At 40.2% G+C, this 17,604-nt stretch overlaps 1 protein-coding gene across 3 annotated transcripts in view; it reads left to right on the top strand.

Moving 5' to 3' along the window:
• Positions 1-17,604, top strand: part of Tmtc2 (transmembrane O-mannosyltransferase targeting cadherins 2) — a 381,379-nt gene that overhangs the window by 70,748 nt on the left and 293,027 nt on the right. The window lies entirely within an intron of this gene.

The raw sequence follows: 17,604 nt of genomic DNA, 5'->3' as shown, positions 1-17,604 counted from the left end.
TGTGATCATGTTTAAAATTGAATTTTTGGTGATGTAACCAAGACTGTTGCTTTTGATTTAGATAGCCATAGGATTAGAATGATGAAGCACATAATTGGGGCGTAACTAATTTACATCTGAAAAATAACCAGAGTTGGTTTTGGTGTTTCCTTTTCAGTTGTATGGTAAAGAAACTCTCCTTGTATCTAGGCATATTCTCATCTTTCTAGCAAGACTAGCCAGTTGACCATGTGTTTGTAGATATGGTGTTTAAGGATCAAAAAAAAAATTGCTGTTCCTATTTTAAGTCCCCCCCCTCCCCAATGGACTCTATTCTTAACAATTATATACTTTTTTCAATAGATTGTATTCAATGGATTCTTAACTTTGGGGAATATTCAGTCATTTTGTAAAATTATGTTCTCTGGAGCCTTGGCTTGTCCTGAGTTCTGTTTTTTTTTTTTTTGTTTTTTTTTTCACAATAGTGTCCCATTGATACCTAGAGGCTAAGAGCCTTCCTGCTGTGAAAGGGTCACTCCAGACTGAGGGCACCTTAGGTGAGCAGTGAGGAGCATACAGCTGATTGTGTTCTGGTTCTTGCCCCTTACCAGCTGTGTTATCTCCAGCAAGTCTGGTAATACCAGAGTCTGGTTTCTTTCAGTTATGGAAGAATGACAGCCCTTTCAGCTTTCCTTGTGTTACAACAAAGGCTATTGTCGATGGATGCTGATGTCAGCTGTTTATAGTTCTTATTGTCCCACCTGGTAGGTAAATGTGCTAAGGAATTGTCACTCTGAAGCTCATGGGTAGTCAGGTGGCAGAAGGTAAAGAGCTGGCAGGGTTGGAATTGAGGTGGCTTACAGGGGAGACACATGCCATCCAAAGCCACTGCCAACTAAGTGTTCAGACTCCAGGCAACATTAGCTTGAATGCCTGTCCAGCAAGCGTGGCATTCTGTGAGCCTTTCCCGTCCATATGGATTCACAGAAAGCTCACATTTTTCTTAGCCATTGCTGATGATAGATGATAAATTTCTGCCTCTTGCTCAGGTCTTGATCCTTATTACACATTGCGGGGTTTCCTGCCTGTGATCTTTCTTTTTCTTTCTCTGCGACTCTGCTCAGTTGAACTGACCTCTTTATTGGTAAGAGTCCCATTGATGTTCCTGCTGTTTACCCGGACTTAATGAAGGTCTGATGTAAGCTAGAGGTTTGTAGTGCACTCGGTAACAGCTTAAAGCCGACCTTCAGCCATCTCAGCTCTGAGCAGCAACAGCGATCACTGCTCTGGGAAATGTTCATTGATTGTGTCTACTCTACTCTCAGGGAGCAGGCCTCTGCCACATGGTTGGCCATTCTGTATCCCCAGCTTGACTCAAACATCCATCCCCATCCTTTTACTGCAGGGTTCTTTAAAGGTTTATCGCCAAGCCTTCTGGGCTCCTCATGCATAACACAGGTTTTTAACCCCCAAACAGTTCTCTCTCTTCCAGGAATACTGTGTCCACTCTGACTATAACTTAAGGCATTATTTTCTTTGATGACAGTGCACAAGGTCATGCTTTGCGCAAACGGCGCACTCCTGTTTTTCTAACCATTTTCAAAGTCGAGGTAGGAGGAGGATTCAGGAGGAGGATTCCAAGCTCCAGGCCTGCTGAGCTGTTAGTGACTTTGAGGTCAGACTAGCCAATTTCACTGGACCTGCCTCAAAAAAAAAAAAAAAAAAAAAAAAAAAAAGTCTGGAAATGTAGCTCTGAGGTAGAGTGCTAAGCCATGGGTTTGTATCAATAAATACTGGAAAAATCAATAAATAAAATATAGAAAATGGACACATCCTAGAATTTCTACCCTGGGAAAACTAGAAGAAAGTATAATCTACAGGCAAGCAGGATGTGTGTATATATATATATATATATATATATATATATATATATATATATATATATATAATTTTAGAGTATAATATAATTTTATCATTTTCTCCTGTCAGGGAAATTGACATGGTGGTAAGGGGGCAAAAATGTGTGCATTCTCACTCTGACTGTTCACCCTTTTTATTAGACTAGGTTTAGAATAGCCATCCTCCTGAGATATGTGTTAAAATGATGTAACAGTGGGAAGTTAGATATCTGCAACCTTGTTTGCTGCTTGTTGATCATGGTTCCTCCAAGAAGGAGGAAATGAAGTGAATCACTGGGCAGATTCCTCTTCTTAGGTCTTAGAAGGGTCATCGCAAGGAGAGGATTTAGTCAACACCATCCTTTGTTGATGAAAAACAGGAAGCTGGAAGAGGATAGGTAACCTCACTGATTGGGTGTCTGCGGTCCCAGATAAGAGACTGTATTGTGCTGTGCACCCTGAAAGGAAGAGGGCCAGCAGTGTTTTACTGGTAATGTTGGAAGCAGGCTAGGCTTTAAGGACCAGCCTGGAAAATTTAGCTATAGAGGAAACATCTACGCTGTTTGTCGCAGAGCAGTGATAGTCTTAATTTTAAATTAGTCATACGGTAGGCCAGCTGAGCCTGAACAGGAACTGAAGTGTTTTGTTGTTCTTTTTTTTCTTTTGTTTCGTTTTGCCTCAAAATGCGTGTAGTATTAAAATCACCCGGGAGAAAACTCACATGGTGAGAGCTGAGTGAAACTTAAGATTCACTTGATGTTTATCCTCCTCTTCATCATGGTCATCATCATTGTGTGTTTGTGTATGTGTGTGTGAGTGCGCGCGCACACGTTCAGGAGTTGAACTCTGGTCCCCAGGCTTGCATAGCAAAAAGACATCTTTACCTGCTGGACCATCTTGCGGTCGTTGAACACTTTTAGATAATGTTACAGATCTTTATAACAAAACAGAAAGATAAAAAAGGGGGTAGGGATTTGGCGGGTGGATGAAGGACTGATAGGGATAAGAGCAAATCAAGGGAGGGTGGGCTGAGTAGGACAAGGATATATTATACACACACATAAAGAATAAGAATAAGTTAGTAAAAATACTCTTTGGTTGTCCCCCCTCCCCTACACTCCTGCCATAGAGCTAAGGCTCAAAGAAGCCGGTGCTGTACTAGTGAACTACACTCTAAATGTTATTCCTTTGTCTAGGACTCTTTGGAGACAAGAGTCTCATGCATTCCAGGCTGACTTCTAATTGGCTGTATAGATGAGTTTGACCTTGAACCTCTGATCCTCCAGCCTTCACTTGTTTAGTGGGATTATAGTTCTCTGCCACTCATGTTCTGGATGATAGGTGAACACTCACTCTACCAAGTGAGCCACATCCCAGCACCCCAATGTTTATCTCTCTCCCCTCCTTTTAGCTCGCCCCTACCCCTGCCACCACTCCTCTGAGACAGGGTTGTTTTTATATAATCCTGGTTGAGAGATTCTCTAGCTTCTGCCTTCCAAGTGCTGGGATTAAAGACCCCCAAAAGAGATGAGCGCTGTCTTTTACCAAGTAGATGTTCGCTTTTTCTGTTGTTCCAGTTTCTTCAGTTTTGGGTGTGAATCTGTTTGTGGAGGGGGAGTCTTGGAGAAAGGGAAGGGGTGTGGCAGGGAGGAAACTGGAATGACTGCTTTGACAAGAGCTCTGTTTAAGGAGCCAACAGTGTATCTGGGGAAATTATCCACAACCAACGTGCTGTGTAATGCAGACTAAATATTTAAATATTTAAATACAAATTTAAATAAACATGCATCTATTGAATGATAGCCCTAGAAAGGTGCTCGGTTCACCAGAAGGTGCAATGAGCACACAGAATTTGTTCTTTAGACAAAGTTTAATTTGCTTACACTGCTTTAAAAAGATTTCTTCTTTGCTTAGGTTTTGTGGTACATACTATAATCCCAACAATTGGGAGGCAGAGGCAGGAGAAATAGGAGTTCCAGGCCAGTCTGGGTTACCAAAAGAGGTAAGCCTGGACTAAACATAAATCCTTGACTAAACGAAAAACAAAACAGAATAAACCAAAGCAAGCAAGCAAGGAAGAAAACAAACGTAGAAACAAAACAACCCTTCTTAATAGTTCTGTCAGAATTTGTGGGAGAGCAGAGATAAATTTGTGTGTTCCCTCTCCTGCCTTTTGACAGACAACTTCCACCTAAAAGAAACTTACGGATAGCTTGCTGGCTGCCTGTGTCTTTGCACTGATGCCAAGAATTATGCTAATGATTTTCCTGTCCCTAAATGAATTTTACTCGAGAAAATAGAACTAACATAAATACAGCACGATGTATTAATACCTCGTGGAGTCCTTTTTGTGAGATTTGGGGGCTTCTGTAGCTGAATTCATGAATGAAATTAGGTTTTGGTTTTCTTTTTTTCAGGCTGTGTTTTCTGAATTATGTTAGCATCATAAAATGATTTGGGATGCTTTTATGTTCTCTGAAATATTTTATGTGACAGAATATCTGTCCCTTGGGTTTTCATGAATTTATCTATGGAACCACCATGTTGGCCCACTTCTCTTCAGAAAGAACTTCATTGACAACTCTATTGCTTTTGTGTCAGTCGGTCTGTTCAGCTTTTCTCTAACTCATTAACTTTTTTTTTTTTTTAAAGACTCATTCATGTCTTTGAATGTTGATGATTTATTAAGATTTACTTCTATCCCCTGTTCAGTGGATAATGTTTTATTACCTCAAAAATTGATATTGTTTTGTTTGTTTATGTCCTATTTGTCTTTGATAGATCTGAGATGAGTGAAAAATATTTTCTTTAATTCCGAGAAGCTTTTTATTAGAGCAGATACCAGAATCACTAAAGTGCTGGCTTCCAGTTCACAGTCCTTGGTCTCAAACAGTGACCGTTGAGTCACTATGGTCTTATTATACACCCTTTGTGTGTGTGTGTGTGTGTGTGTGTGTGTGTGTGTGTGTGCAATGTTATACAGGTGAAGATTAGAGCTCAACCCTGAACTCACCTCTCCTACCATTTGAGAACAGGTGATAGAAGTCAGGTCGTCAGGAGTGGTAGGTAGCACCTTTACCTCCTGAGCTATCTTGCCTGTCATATTTGATGTTGTACCCTAACCCTAACCCTAACCCTAACCCTAACCCTAACCCTAACCCTAACCCTAACCCTAACCCTAACCCTATCCCTCATAATACATACTTATGGATATACTTATCTCTGTGTATGCATATATATATATATATATATGTGTGTGTGTGTGTGTGTGTGTGTGTGTGTGTGTGTGTAACTTTTCATTTACATATTTTAAAATCTATAATTGGCTTATAGGACTCTAATTATTTCATAGATGCTGGTGACATTGTTTTGTCATAATGTGAATGGATGTTTGGTACTGTCCTGGCATGGTTCAGTTTGTCTTCTTGTTTTCCTCTACATCTTCCCCACTTTTCTGTGTCAAAGTTTAATGTATATGATTTTTTTTCATTCCCATCATGCCTTTGGTGGATTTCTCTATTTTTTTCTGGATTACTAGCCTAAAGTTGAGTTAGAGGAGCACATTTAAAAAAAAAAAAACTTCTGTTAATTTTCACCTTGAATTTAAAAGGAACACATGCATATACTACCCCATTCATTAATTGATTCCTGTAAGAACATCGATGCCTTCTTTCAGTAATATTTTTTTTAATTTTACTGACTACCCTTTTTCTTTGACCATATTTGATAGAATATTTTAATATTTTTATATTTTCAATTTTAAGAATTTTAATGTTTTCATATTTTCAGTTTTAGGAATTACTAGTTTCATTTGCATTTTTCTTTCCAGGATAGCTGTTTGTGTATGTGTTCTGTTTCAGTGTGTTTGTGTGTGTTTGTGTGTGTGTATGTGCAGGCCTGTGTGCATATATATATATATATATATATATATATATATATATATACATATATATGCTATATGTATATAAAATACAATATATATTCACAAGAGGAGGCATCACTCTTTGCCTTCCATCTTGTTTTGGAAATAAATCAATTTCTGGTTTGCTGATGCATACAGCAGACTAGCATGTCACAAGCTTCCTGGATTCTCTCCCCCATTTTTCCCTAGGATCACTGTAGTTAGAGAAATATACTGATGTACCAAACTTTGCGTGGGTTTGGGGAAGCTGGACAGAATGGCGCACACATTTAATCCCAGCACTTGTGAGGCAGAGGCAGGTGGCTGGAGGCCAGCCTGATTTACAGAGTGACTTCCAGGGCAGCCAGAGCTACATAGTGAGGCTCTGTCTTAAAAAAGATAAAATTAAGATTCCCCCAAATAAAAACCAAGAAACCACCAACCAACCAAAAACCCAAAAAAACATGGAGCCATCCTGCCAACCTTTTTTTTTTCAGTCATTGTCTCTCTGTGTGTAAGAATAAATGCTGTTTTACTGTTCTTTTATTTTTTATTGTTGAGAATGTCATACCTATGTATGATGAAATATTGTCACATTAACCCTACAGTTCTCCCTGTCAACTCTCCCTATTGCCACCAACACATCTTTTGCCCCACATTGTGTCTTATTTTTTCTTTTATCTATTTATCTTTCTGTACCTCAGTAGATCTATCTAGTGCTGCCAATATGGACGAAGGGGTGGGGCCATTCCCCGGAATGTGGGATATCTGCCCATAGTCACACCCTTGAGAAATAATGATTTTTTTCCCTTTCTTAGCAGGTATCAAAAGCCATTAGCTCCTCACTATGGGGTGGGACCTGCAGAGCACCCCACTCATCGATGCTAGGAGTTGGCCTGGTTTGATCTTGTGCAGTTCCTGTGTGGATAAACACAGCTCTTGTGAGTTTGAGTGTAGTACTATGTCATCTCCAGAAGCCAGCACCCCTTCCCACATTTAGGCTCTTATTGTGACTCTTCTTCTTTTGGGGTCATGGGTGGCAAGTAGCAGTTGATGTAGATGTCTTTTTAGGCCTGAGCTGTGTTATAGAAATACTCTTTTTCCATAGAACCTCCAGAGGGCCTTTGCATACCTGGTGTTGTTTTCTGTTGTCAGTCTTAACCAAACAACGTGTGTGGTTATGCTGTTCTTCCATTACAATATTGTTTCTTTGATTTCTGGCAAGTTAGAAGCCAGGTTCATATTTCTGCGCTCTGTAGCTTTCAAACATTTTTCCCCTTGATGCTTTTAGCACTCTTAAAAATTCTTACACTTCAAAGAGAAACCATTTTTGCCTGTCACTGGGAGCTGTCTTTACTACCCTCCAGTTAGCAGTAGGCAAGTAAGTCCACGTAAGGGTTCTTCCATTCTACTTCAGTGCCTACCTAGGCTATTTGTAGCCTGGCTTCCACGTAACACCCCATCTCCCACGTTGTCACCTGTTTGTCTTGTCATTCTTCCATACAGAGGTTTATTTCCTAGTGGTCTATTCTATCCCCTTATGTTTAGCTGTTGAATTTTCAGTCTCAGCATCCTAAGTGAACTCTACTCCTTCTTCATCAGTTCTTCAGGTCTGGTACTTCAGCTGGCCCTCTCTGTGCTTTTTTGCAAGACTTCGTTCCTCCTGCAATGCTTTTCTGAGACGTACTGAAAATATAGGAGTAAGATGAAGCTTTCTTTCTTATTTAATTTCCTCTTACTATTTTTTTTTTACCCCCTCTGTTGCCTAGGCTGGTCAGGCAGTCCCTCTTAGGCTTAAGAAGCTGGGACTTCTGGAAAGTTCCTGCATGTCCAATTCAGTCTTTTTAAAAAATGACTTGTTCTTTGCTGAGTGTCTGTGTCTATTTGTTTGTATATGTGTGTCTCTGTGTTTGTAGTGTGTCTATGTTTGTACATATGTCTGTGTATCTATATATGTGTCTGTGCCTGTGTGTATATCTGTGTGTCCATGACTGTGTGTATATCTGTATATGTGCATGTGTGTCTATGTTTGTGTGTATGTATTTGTGTGTCTGTGTGTATGTGTCTGTATCTGGGTCTGTGTGTAGGTATAAATGTGTGACTGTATCTGCGTGTATATATCTGAGCATATGTATGCATGTATGTTATGTCTGTGTATGTATATGTCTGTGTATATATGTGTGTATGTCTATGTCTGTGTGTATGTATGTGTATGCCAATGTCTATGTGTTTCGGTGTGTATATGTTTGTGTATTTGTATGTCTGTATGTATATGTGTGTATGTCTATGTCTGTGTGTATGTGTTTGTCAATGTCTGTGTTTCTGTGTGTGTATGTTTGTGTATGTCTATGTCTGTGTATATATGTGTGTATGTCTATATCTGTGTGTATGTATGCATTTGACAGTGTCTATGTGTTTCTCTGTGTGTATGTTTTAAAGGTTTTATATTTCTTTTTTCATTCATGGTGACATATGTAAAGATCTCTTCACATCTGGAGTTTGCTGTCCTTAGAATGTCTATGGTTTTCTCCTCTCGGAGCTGGAGTTAGAGCCTGGGTTGAGAGATATCAACATTCTAGGTTGAAAATTCTGAAAGGGAAAGAGGAGGCCCAGTTGTGGAAGACTCACTTGTGAGTCTGCTTTTCTCCCCTCTTGTCTGTGCTGCCCGACTTCACACCCTGCCCTCTGTGGTTTTGCTCTGACCTGAACACCTGGTCTCTGCTGTCGCTGTATTTAACACAGGAAAAGGCCCTTCTGATTTTCAGTGTGTGGACAGAGGTGTGTGAATCATGGGCCTTTCAGCACAGCTGTTCCAAGTTAAGCTAAATTGTGTGTGTCTCATCTCTCCTGGCCTGTCCTCACTTCCAGCTCTCGATCCTGCAAAACCAGCTATGTTAGTGGAAATGTGCCAAGCATTCTCTATTTACTTCTCACAGTGCTGGATAGTTTTCTGAGGGTGGACCTGTTTTTTTTTTGGGGGGGGGGGAGCCTTAATGCCCTTTTTAATTAAGTTCCACATATATCCACGAGAAACTCGTCAGTTTGGGCATGTTGGTATGCATCTATAGAACTTTCAGTGTTGGTAAAGGCTGCCCCATGCCTCTATACTTATTAGTCATTAAAGGTAGCATTTGGAGCAGGTATTGGCAACTGCAGTAGATATTTGACATGGGGGGGCGGCAAAAAAAAAGCAAGAATGTAGGAAATCACACATTGCTTTATGATATCCCATTTTCATCACAGCATACATCTGGTCCCGGAGCATCCCAGAGAACAAGAAGGAACTGAGGTATTATGCCCAGGTCATTTTCAGCTGACAGCTAGCAGGTTTCTCCTTTTCTATAAAGGACCAATTGCAGGGTCAGGAGAGCCCTGTAGTATTGCTTTCATAGCAACCTGTGATGGAGGATTACGTGCAGTCACAGAAGTGCTGTGGAATTATGATAGTGACTTAGGGGTTGACTGTGCTCAAGGCAGCATCTTCTTTACATGTATGTAGAGCATAAAAGTCTGCAGCCATTTTCATGACTGAAGTTCTGGTCTTTTTATTTGTTTGTTTGTTTTGTTGTTGTTTTTTGTTGTTGATGTATCAGTTTTCAAAATCTGAAGCATCAGTGCATCTCTATGGTATAAGGCACTACTACACTTAGGGTTTGGTTTATGTGAGGATGTGTGACTCACGCTAGGATTTAAGAACCTTTGAGTAATTTATCATGATACCCTTAATAAAATGCGTAACTGCAAGTTAAACTGTGACTCTTTCTTGCGTTTGCCTAGGAAATCATAAACCCTCCAGTCTGTGAAATTTAGTGTCCCATTTAATATTATTATGACGGCAATAAATACTTAGGGCAATTAAATTTCTTAAACATATGCATCTGATGAATTGACTTTCTTCTGGTGGCTCTTGGCCTATTGTTTATAAGAATGTCTCAGAGGCCTTGGATTTTCAAATGTTTTAGTCTGTTGCAGAAAACTGTAACTGTGTATGTACTTCAGGAGGCATTTGCCATTTGCATAGAGGGGTTGTAATGTTTTTCAGTAGACTCTAGCTTTGTGTTAATCCATATAAGCTTTGTGCTAATCTATAAAGCCTTTGTAGGCACAACCACCAACTTCACCACTGCTTCCCTGAGGTACTTTTATCTTCATTTCTGAAAGAAGAGCCATCAGAAAGATTGACTTGACTTTAGCACTTAGTGTAACTGAGTTCATTACTATACTGTTCTACCATAGCCCTACCCTTCTTGACTATATCTTGTTACCTGTTTGCTGAACAATTATACTATTATTATAATTATTATCATTATATTATTATTCTGTATTAGCGAGATTAACAAATGTCTTGCTCACCTAATGTGACTAATTGGATATACTATAGACTCATTACATACATTCATTGAAGCGGAGGTCAGAAATGAATGATTTCAGGTTGTTGAGCTCTCTCAGCAGGGAAGGGCGCTTCCTGCCAAGTCTGCTGACCTGAATTCTACATAAAGTGAGGAGATGACTGCTCCAAGGTATGATCGAATGTAAGGATTTTGTTGTTGTCGATGTGAGGGAGAGTACAGTCAGATGTGTTTTGGAGAGTTCAGTGTAGGGAGAGAAAGTAGCACACTAAATATGGCCAGTAGACTGAGAGGAGGGCATAGGGAGAGAGCCAGAGGAAGAGAAGAGAGAGGGAGCAAACGAGAGAGAGAGAGAGAGAGAGAGAGAGAGAGAGAGAGAGAGAGAGAGAGAGTCAGAGAGACAGAAAGAGAAAGGAAGAATTTGAGAGACAGAGACAGAGAGGATTAAGAGGATGAAGACAGGGCACATGGCTGAAATGCCAGGACCCTATAAGAATGAGAAGCTGGAGGAAGGGAAGCCCATGAGCTGGAAAAAAATTCAAGGTAGGGGTTGGGGTGAGAAGAGCAGTGTAGTCAAGATGCCAGCATACCTGTCTGTAATAGGAACTTGAAATTCTGCTGGCCCCTGGAGGCCCTCTTGCACTGGTAGATATCACACCCATTTGTTCTGGGTTACTTTCGTACCTGACAAATTCAGTCTCCAGGATTCAGTGTAGTAGAAATTACTCCTTCAAATAGCCCTCTGATCCCCACAGGTGCTTCTGGGTAGACAGGAGTCCCTCCAAACGAAAGCAACAACAACAACAACAACAACAATAACAACAACCAGCTGTTGTTCATTGGATAGTTAGATGTCGACATACCTGCAATTGCATTTGTGTGTCATTCCACAACAATAATTTGTTTTCACCTTGAGAGAAAGACTGGCCAGATTGAGAATTACTACTTTGTATTTTAAGCAGTTTCCAAGATGATTTTGATGACAATGTTGGTATTATGTGCTGATACAACCCCCACAACGGCAAACTAGATTAGTGACATTTAACTCCTCAGCTGTGGGAAGTGGGCTTACTTTATAGATCGACACCCCTTGAGAGCAGAGAATCCCTTAACTGTGCAGAGTTGTTTGATCTAGTATGTTAGCTTTTGAGCCTCAAGAGTTAATCCAAGTTAAAAATCAATGAAATAAAAAACACAGTCCTCACAGTAAACAAATGTCGTCGAGAGCTCAGTAGCTGCTCTTAGCTGCTCTTAGCTCTGCCAGAATAGAAAACATTTCAGTCTTTGAGAAAGTCCTCTTGACTGGACTGTAGACAGAGAGAGTCGATAACATCATGGCAGAAGGTAAGACAATTCTGACATCTGTGAGGAGAGTACTATGTAGTTAGTTAACTTCCATTTGCCCCATTGTAGTCTCCCCTTAGGAATAAATGCAACTAGTATTCCTACTTGAACCCAAAGCTGAACCAAATAATGTATTTTCTCAAGACAACTCTTGGATTTTACAACTATTTCTAGTCTTTGCCAGGTGTTAGTGAGCTCTCTGTCTGTTGGTGCAGACTGGAAAATAATGTTGGGGAAGGGGGAGCAAAGTATAAAATATAAAGAAAGAACAGGCTCATTAGAAATTAGTTTAAAACTCCTTCCATATTTGTTTGCTCATGTCCTCTCCTATCTTTTTTTCTTCTCTTTCTATATCAGTTCTTCCCTCTTTCCCTCCCTCCCTCTCTTTCTGTTCCTCCCTCCTCTGTCCCTCCTTCCTCCATCCTTCTCTCTCTCTCCTCTCACCCTACCTTCTCTTCCTCCTTTTTTCCTTCCCTTTCTTGTCTTTCTTCTTTTCCTTTTTCTTCTTTGAGACAAAATCTCATATATACCAAATGACTTTGAATTCCCAATTCTCCTGCTTCCCTCCCACACGGTCTTCTCTCCAGGTCTTTATGTGTGCTATACTCTCTTGCCAGTTGAGCTGTGTCCCCAGTACCTTTTAGTTTTTAATTTAAAAATTTGAAAGGCAGCATTGTGTGTGTTTAAGTGTAGTTTTGTGTTTGAGTGTGTGTGTGTGTGTGTGTGTGTGTAGTCTGTAGTTTTTCTTCTTATAATTTATATACTGTGCTGTTTCAATGGGAAAATTGAACTCAAGTGAAAATTTATATGTTGTGTGGCTGCCTGGGAACTTTCTCCTGCCCCTCTCCTCCTCACAGTTATTCCTGGGTTAGTTATATTGGTTGTCACCAGGGACAGCCAGCTTCTATGTCTTTCTGGCAGCTTTAGAGTCTGGTTTCAAATTATATGCAGGCAGCAGCTTGACAGTGATTTGTTACTGTTCAACCCAATGTTATTTTGATCGTGTTGCAGTTCGTGATAAAATACCTGTTGATTTGTGATAAATAATTAATATCTTTAGGACTGTTGGAGTTTCCTAGGTGGTGGCGTTATGTCTTGAGAACCAAAGAACACTTGTCTCGCCTGTAATTTATCCTCAGCTATTGAGCAAGGATATTTCTTTAGCTGGGATATTAATGCTTAAGCACTAAAGTGGCCCCGAGAGAGTCCCCCCATTTTCTTAAAGCAGAGGTAATTTTTCTCCCCTGGCAGTTTCAGAGATGAGAATTTTAGGGAAATATTTTCTGGATCAGGATAAGAAGTACCCATTTCCCCCCCCCCCCCCTTTTTTTTTTTTTTGGTATAAAATTTATAAGTGTATGTTTTAAATTTTCAGATAACTGGTTAAAATTGCTGTTGTCCTGCCAATTGTTAGGAATAGACTTCTCTGACTCTCTGAGGCATGAAGGACAATGAAGAGCTATGCAGAAAGAAAAATGAAATTCTGTCAGTTTAGATGTCAGTGGTTAAAAAGAAAGAAAAACAATAAAACAAACAAACAAACAAACAAACAAAACAACCCAGGCATAAAACAGTATGGCTCCAGTATTCGGAAGTTAATTCCTCTTGGGTGTGGTCTAGTCTGGGCTGAGGAGACTTCCCCTGAGCACTCTCAGGCCAGATGTTCACCTCAAGCATTGGATGGCTGGCCTGCCTTCCAGGATGATTTCAGCTAGAAGCATGGCCAGCTAGGGAGTGGTGGCCCTAAGTTTCCTTCAAAGGCAGGAGCCTGAAAAACACCTTTAATGTTTCTAAAGCCTCTCATTGGCTAGATAGTGGTCACGTGACCCCCAGACCTGCTGGGACCAGTGAAAAACAGCCTTTGAGAGTTCATGCCTTCAGCCTGCACAGTGTTCTGAGGAATAAAGGAGAAGGCCTGCCTGGAGCGACTTGCTTCCCCTGTGTCAAGTACTTGGTGTCGGTTCAACTCATGGAGCATTGTGACTCTTTCCACCGGTCACACTGGCACAAAAATGATACTAGTAAACAAGAATTTATTTCCCTATTAATAGAAATAAAAACGAGCCAGAGAGAGAGAGAGAGAGAGAGAGAGAGAGAGAGAGAGAGAGAGAGAGAGAGAGAAATGAATAAAGCCGTAGCTCCCGTGTGAAATAAATGAAACAAGAATCTCATTGTCAAGAACCTATAATGAAATCCAATGCGGAGGATGTTGGGTGAGAACCAGCACGCCAAACAAGTGTTCAAAGACGCTTAAACCGGTCTCAGCCGCTTTGAGGCCTCAGGAAATGCACGGAGTTCTAAAGAACTAATCAGGCTCACTGACATTTTTTCATAATTTCCAAAAGAAAACGATATTCTTCCTAGAGAATAAAACTGCTCTGCTCAAGGCCAGCTTTAGACTCCAGCGGCAATAAAAGCCGGCGATACATAATGATGCTCGCATTTCCTCTACTTGTCCAGTGGCACCGTGGCTGGAGAGTAGATGTACCAGCTCGGATCTAATGGAAGGAATTGAAATTCAGCCCCTTTTCCAGTTATTCCTGTTTTGATTTTTCCCTGTTACATTTATAATCTTTCGGTTTCTTTGGTCTCTAGTTGAGGGTTTGGCCGATGTTCTTTTTGGAGAGGAATATAATTTAGGGAATAAAATGGGAACTGGGTTGTCTGTGTGCAGGCAGAAAACCGGATTTCTGATTCTTGAGAGCAGCCCTGTCAATGTGTAGGACATTTATGGCTCCTAGCGTTTCAGATATAAATGCAGGTATTGATGAGCATATCTTGGCCTTTTTACATTGGCTTTTTTTTTCTTTTTCTTTTTTGGTTTGAGACAGGTTCTCAGACACTAGCTTGGGTGGTCCGAGCCTCCTGTTCATTGTCCTGGTTCAGTCCCTGGAGGACTGGGATTTCAGATGTGAGCCAATGACAACCAACTGGCCTATGTACCTGTTTTCCATTCAGGTTACTTTTGTTGCTGAAGAGAGAAAGGCCTGGCTAACTTGTAAGCCTTCCTGGTGGGTCCTGGCATTACCGGATTAGATACGGTGGGTGATGTTACTTTTCTCCAGGGAACGGTCGCTAAGCATCTTGCCTCCTTTCTGGGTGTTGGCTAGATTTCAAGCCACCTGTATCTTTTTCTGGTTTGCATCTCGCAGGAAGATTTTAAAAGTGTACTTTTAATTATCTGATAGAAGTGCCAGCAAATCTACTGTGACATCATGATGCCCCTTTAGATTGTATAACCCCAGGGAATGTCCCATTTATAGGTTTTATTGTGGTTGGTGCCAGTTGGGTTTGTATGGAATGGGGTCCCTAGTCACAGCTATGGGAGTTATATGGTATAGTTAGGATGGCTTTATGATTTGCTGTTGAATATGAAGCACTTGAGGGTAGAAGTGAACATAACAACCACACCAGAACCGCATGAATGAATCTGCCTGCCTTGGGAAAGTGGACATGATGGTTTTAGCCATTGAAATCAGCAGCAAATCTGGTTGATTAATGGAATCAGTTTTCTATGTCTGTCTCTTTAAATATTCCTGCTGTGATTTTTGGCAAGGCCCTGGAACAAGGATGAAAATGCCATATCCTGAGGCCATGTGCTTCTTCTTCCTATTGTGTGTGCGTTCTAAAATAAAGCTCTAGAGGGTGCATTTTTGTCTTGGTGAGCCATCTTTACAGAAGACTGAAAATGGCTACCAACTTGTTTTATTTTATTTTTTTTTGTTATTTATTTATTTATTTATTTATTTATTTATTTATTTATTTATTGTGTAGTCTTGCTGTATAGCCCAGGCTGGCCTTGAACTGGTGAACACCTCTTACTTCATTTGGCCACTTGGGTGCTCAGATGTGTTCCTTCATATGTTTGCACGCGCTGAGATCTCAGGGGCGAGACACCACATGCTGCATTTTAGCGAGTTGTCGCAATGACCTTTGTGAAATAGTATATAGAATGTGTATTGAAAATTCGTTCCATCTTTTTCTTGCCTTGTTTGCTGACTTCTTACAGCAAACTTCATGTTCTCTTACTCTAGATGCCTGATTCTGGCTTCTCTGTGTTCTGTGGCTTCGTTTCCCAGCACCGTGCTGATTTTTACCGTCCGTGGCAGGCACTTGCTTTTGCTGTCCTCTCAGCCTCACAGTCTTTCCCTCTGTTCTGCCTTGCCTGTCCTGATGTTCCCCTTGCCTCTGGGCATCTACCCCAATCCCCAGTCTCCCTTGTGTTCTGTGCATCAGAGAAGGCGATAATGAGTTCTGATGACCCCACAAAATCATGTGTGGGACCGGCCATTAGCGGTAGTTATATAAACATGTGATTGCATTTTTTTTTTTTTCAAGAAATTGAGGCAGAAAAATCATTCCTCTTTCAGCATATAAGGGCTACATTTGACGATGGGAGATTACCTTTTTGTTGTAAAATAGTATCTAGTTTTGTCATCATGTCTCTTCCTTTGGTGAAGTTTTACAAGACTTTTCTGGTAATATGCAACAATAGCATTCCTACAATAGTCCACAGAACTTAATGGCAGCTATCTTTTATACATCCTTACGCCCCAGCCTTGCAATGATCTGCGATGGCTGCTTAAGTCAGTCTTAACGGTGAGCATTTTGTTTCCCTCAGCATCTTTTCCCTTCTTCATCTTGCTAAAGGTCACTCTGGATGGTTTCTTTTATTGCGCCTGTCTGTCAATTAAGAATTCTGCACTGGCTGACACTTAACGGTTGAACTGTTTTCTGATCAAGCAATGCGGCGAAGGCGGACATTCTAACCAGAGTCTCATATATTCAGAGCCAATGAATCCTAATCTCCTGGCAGAATAGAAACTGTAAATAGGTTGAAAATGGTTACAGTGCTGGTTGTTGATGCACTGGTAATGGGAGGAACCAAGGCAGGGAAAGTTGAGGGCCAGATACCTATCCAAAAGATGATGGAGAGATATGGAAGTGTTTAAGCAACTGATGGCAGTTATTAAATAGGATAAATTAAATATTATATATTAAATAGATTGCTCTAATGTAGTTACTCATGCCAGATAGTACAAGAAAGATTCATATGACGAGACTTTCAATGTAACTAACTTAAATTTATTATGATATTCCGGGAATAGCTGTACATTGTAAAACCCACCAGTATGAGTTTATAATTAATATCTGTGCTTTGGCAAACTTATAAACTAGCAAGGGCAGGTTGACTAGAAGATGAGACAATAGATGGGCTCCTTCAGCAAGGTTATTCCTGGTGGCTGTCTTCTTTCATGTCATAGTTGAGGCACTAATGACACTCCCTAGTAACACGTTACTTTAAGAGATGGGCTGAGTCTTTGAGGATAACTATTTTGTAGCTTCTTTTCAGGACCTCTTATTTGTAAATATTTAGATTACGGACACACCTTTTTTTTTCTTCTAATTATCTGTTCTTAACCTTTTCTCTGCCCTTTAGCCCTTCTTTGCCCACTATATAATTGAGTTTCATCTAAACTTAATATGGGGATCTTGGGAAATGTTCTTATTTAGCATTTGATACGAAACTGCCGCTTGATGGTTTCCTTGGGTGGTCTTAACTAGTTTGTCCTTCTCATTTCTTCTCATTATTAAATGTGCTTAATTGAATGCTGGAATATCTAAAAATAAATAGATTTTCTAAGTTTAACATCTAAAAATAAATAGTTTTTTCTAGCTTCAAAAGGACAATGATAATATATTTAATTTATTTCCTTCCTTCCTTCCTTCCTTCCTTCCTTCCTTCCTTCCTTCCTTCCTTTTGTCTTTTTCCTTTCTGTGAGAAACATGGAGTACATAATATTGTGTTCATTTCTGTAGAATATCTAACCCTTGTGTTCCCTTTTTACAGCAGTAAGGACCTCTTCTGTGCAGGTTACCTTGTGCAGAGATGGCATACTAGTAGGAGTGACATATATCCCTTGAATGCCTTGTGAGATGATATACCCAAAGCTTAACACCATATAAAAGAACCTAAGAGCCAGCTTTTATACTTCAGGCAGAGTGACAGACAAAAATTAGGAAATGTCTAAGTTACTTTTGTTGTTATGAAGTATTAATCAAAAATATATTGTTCACCACTGAGAAGTTTGAGCTGACACTTTTAGTTTTGTGGTAAAAATGAATTTGTATT

The sequence above is a fragment of the Arvicanthis niloticus genome, chromosome 22, assembly GCF_011762505.2.
Source record: "Arvicanthis niloticus isolate mArvNil1 chromosome 22, mArvNil1.pat.X, whole genome shotgun sequence".
Lineage (NCBI taxonomy): Eukaryota > Metazoa > Chordata > Mammalia > Rodentia > Muridae > Arvicanthis > Arvicanthis niloticus.
The sequence above is the reverse complement of the archived record's forward strand: the minus strand, read 5'-3'. Positions and strand labels throughout refer to the sequence as shown.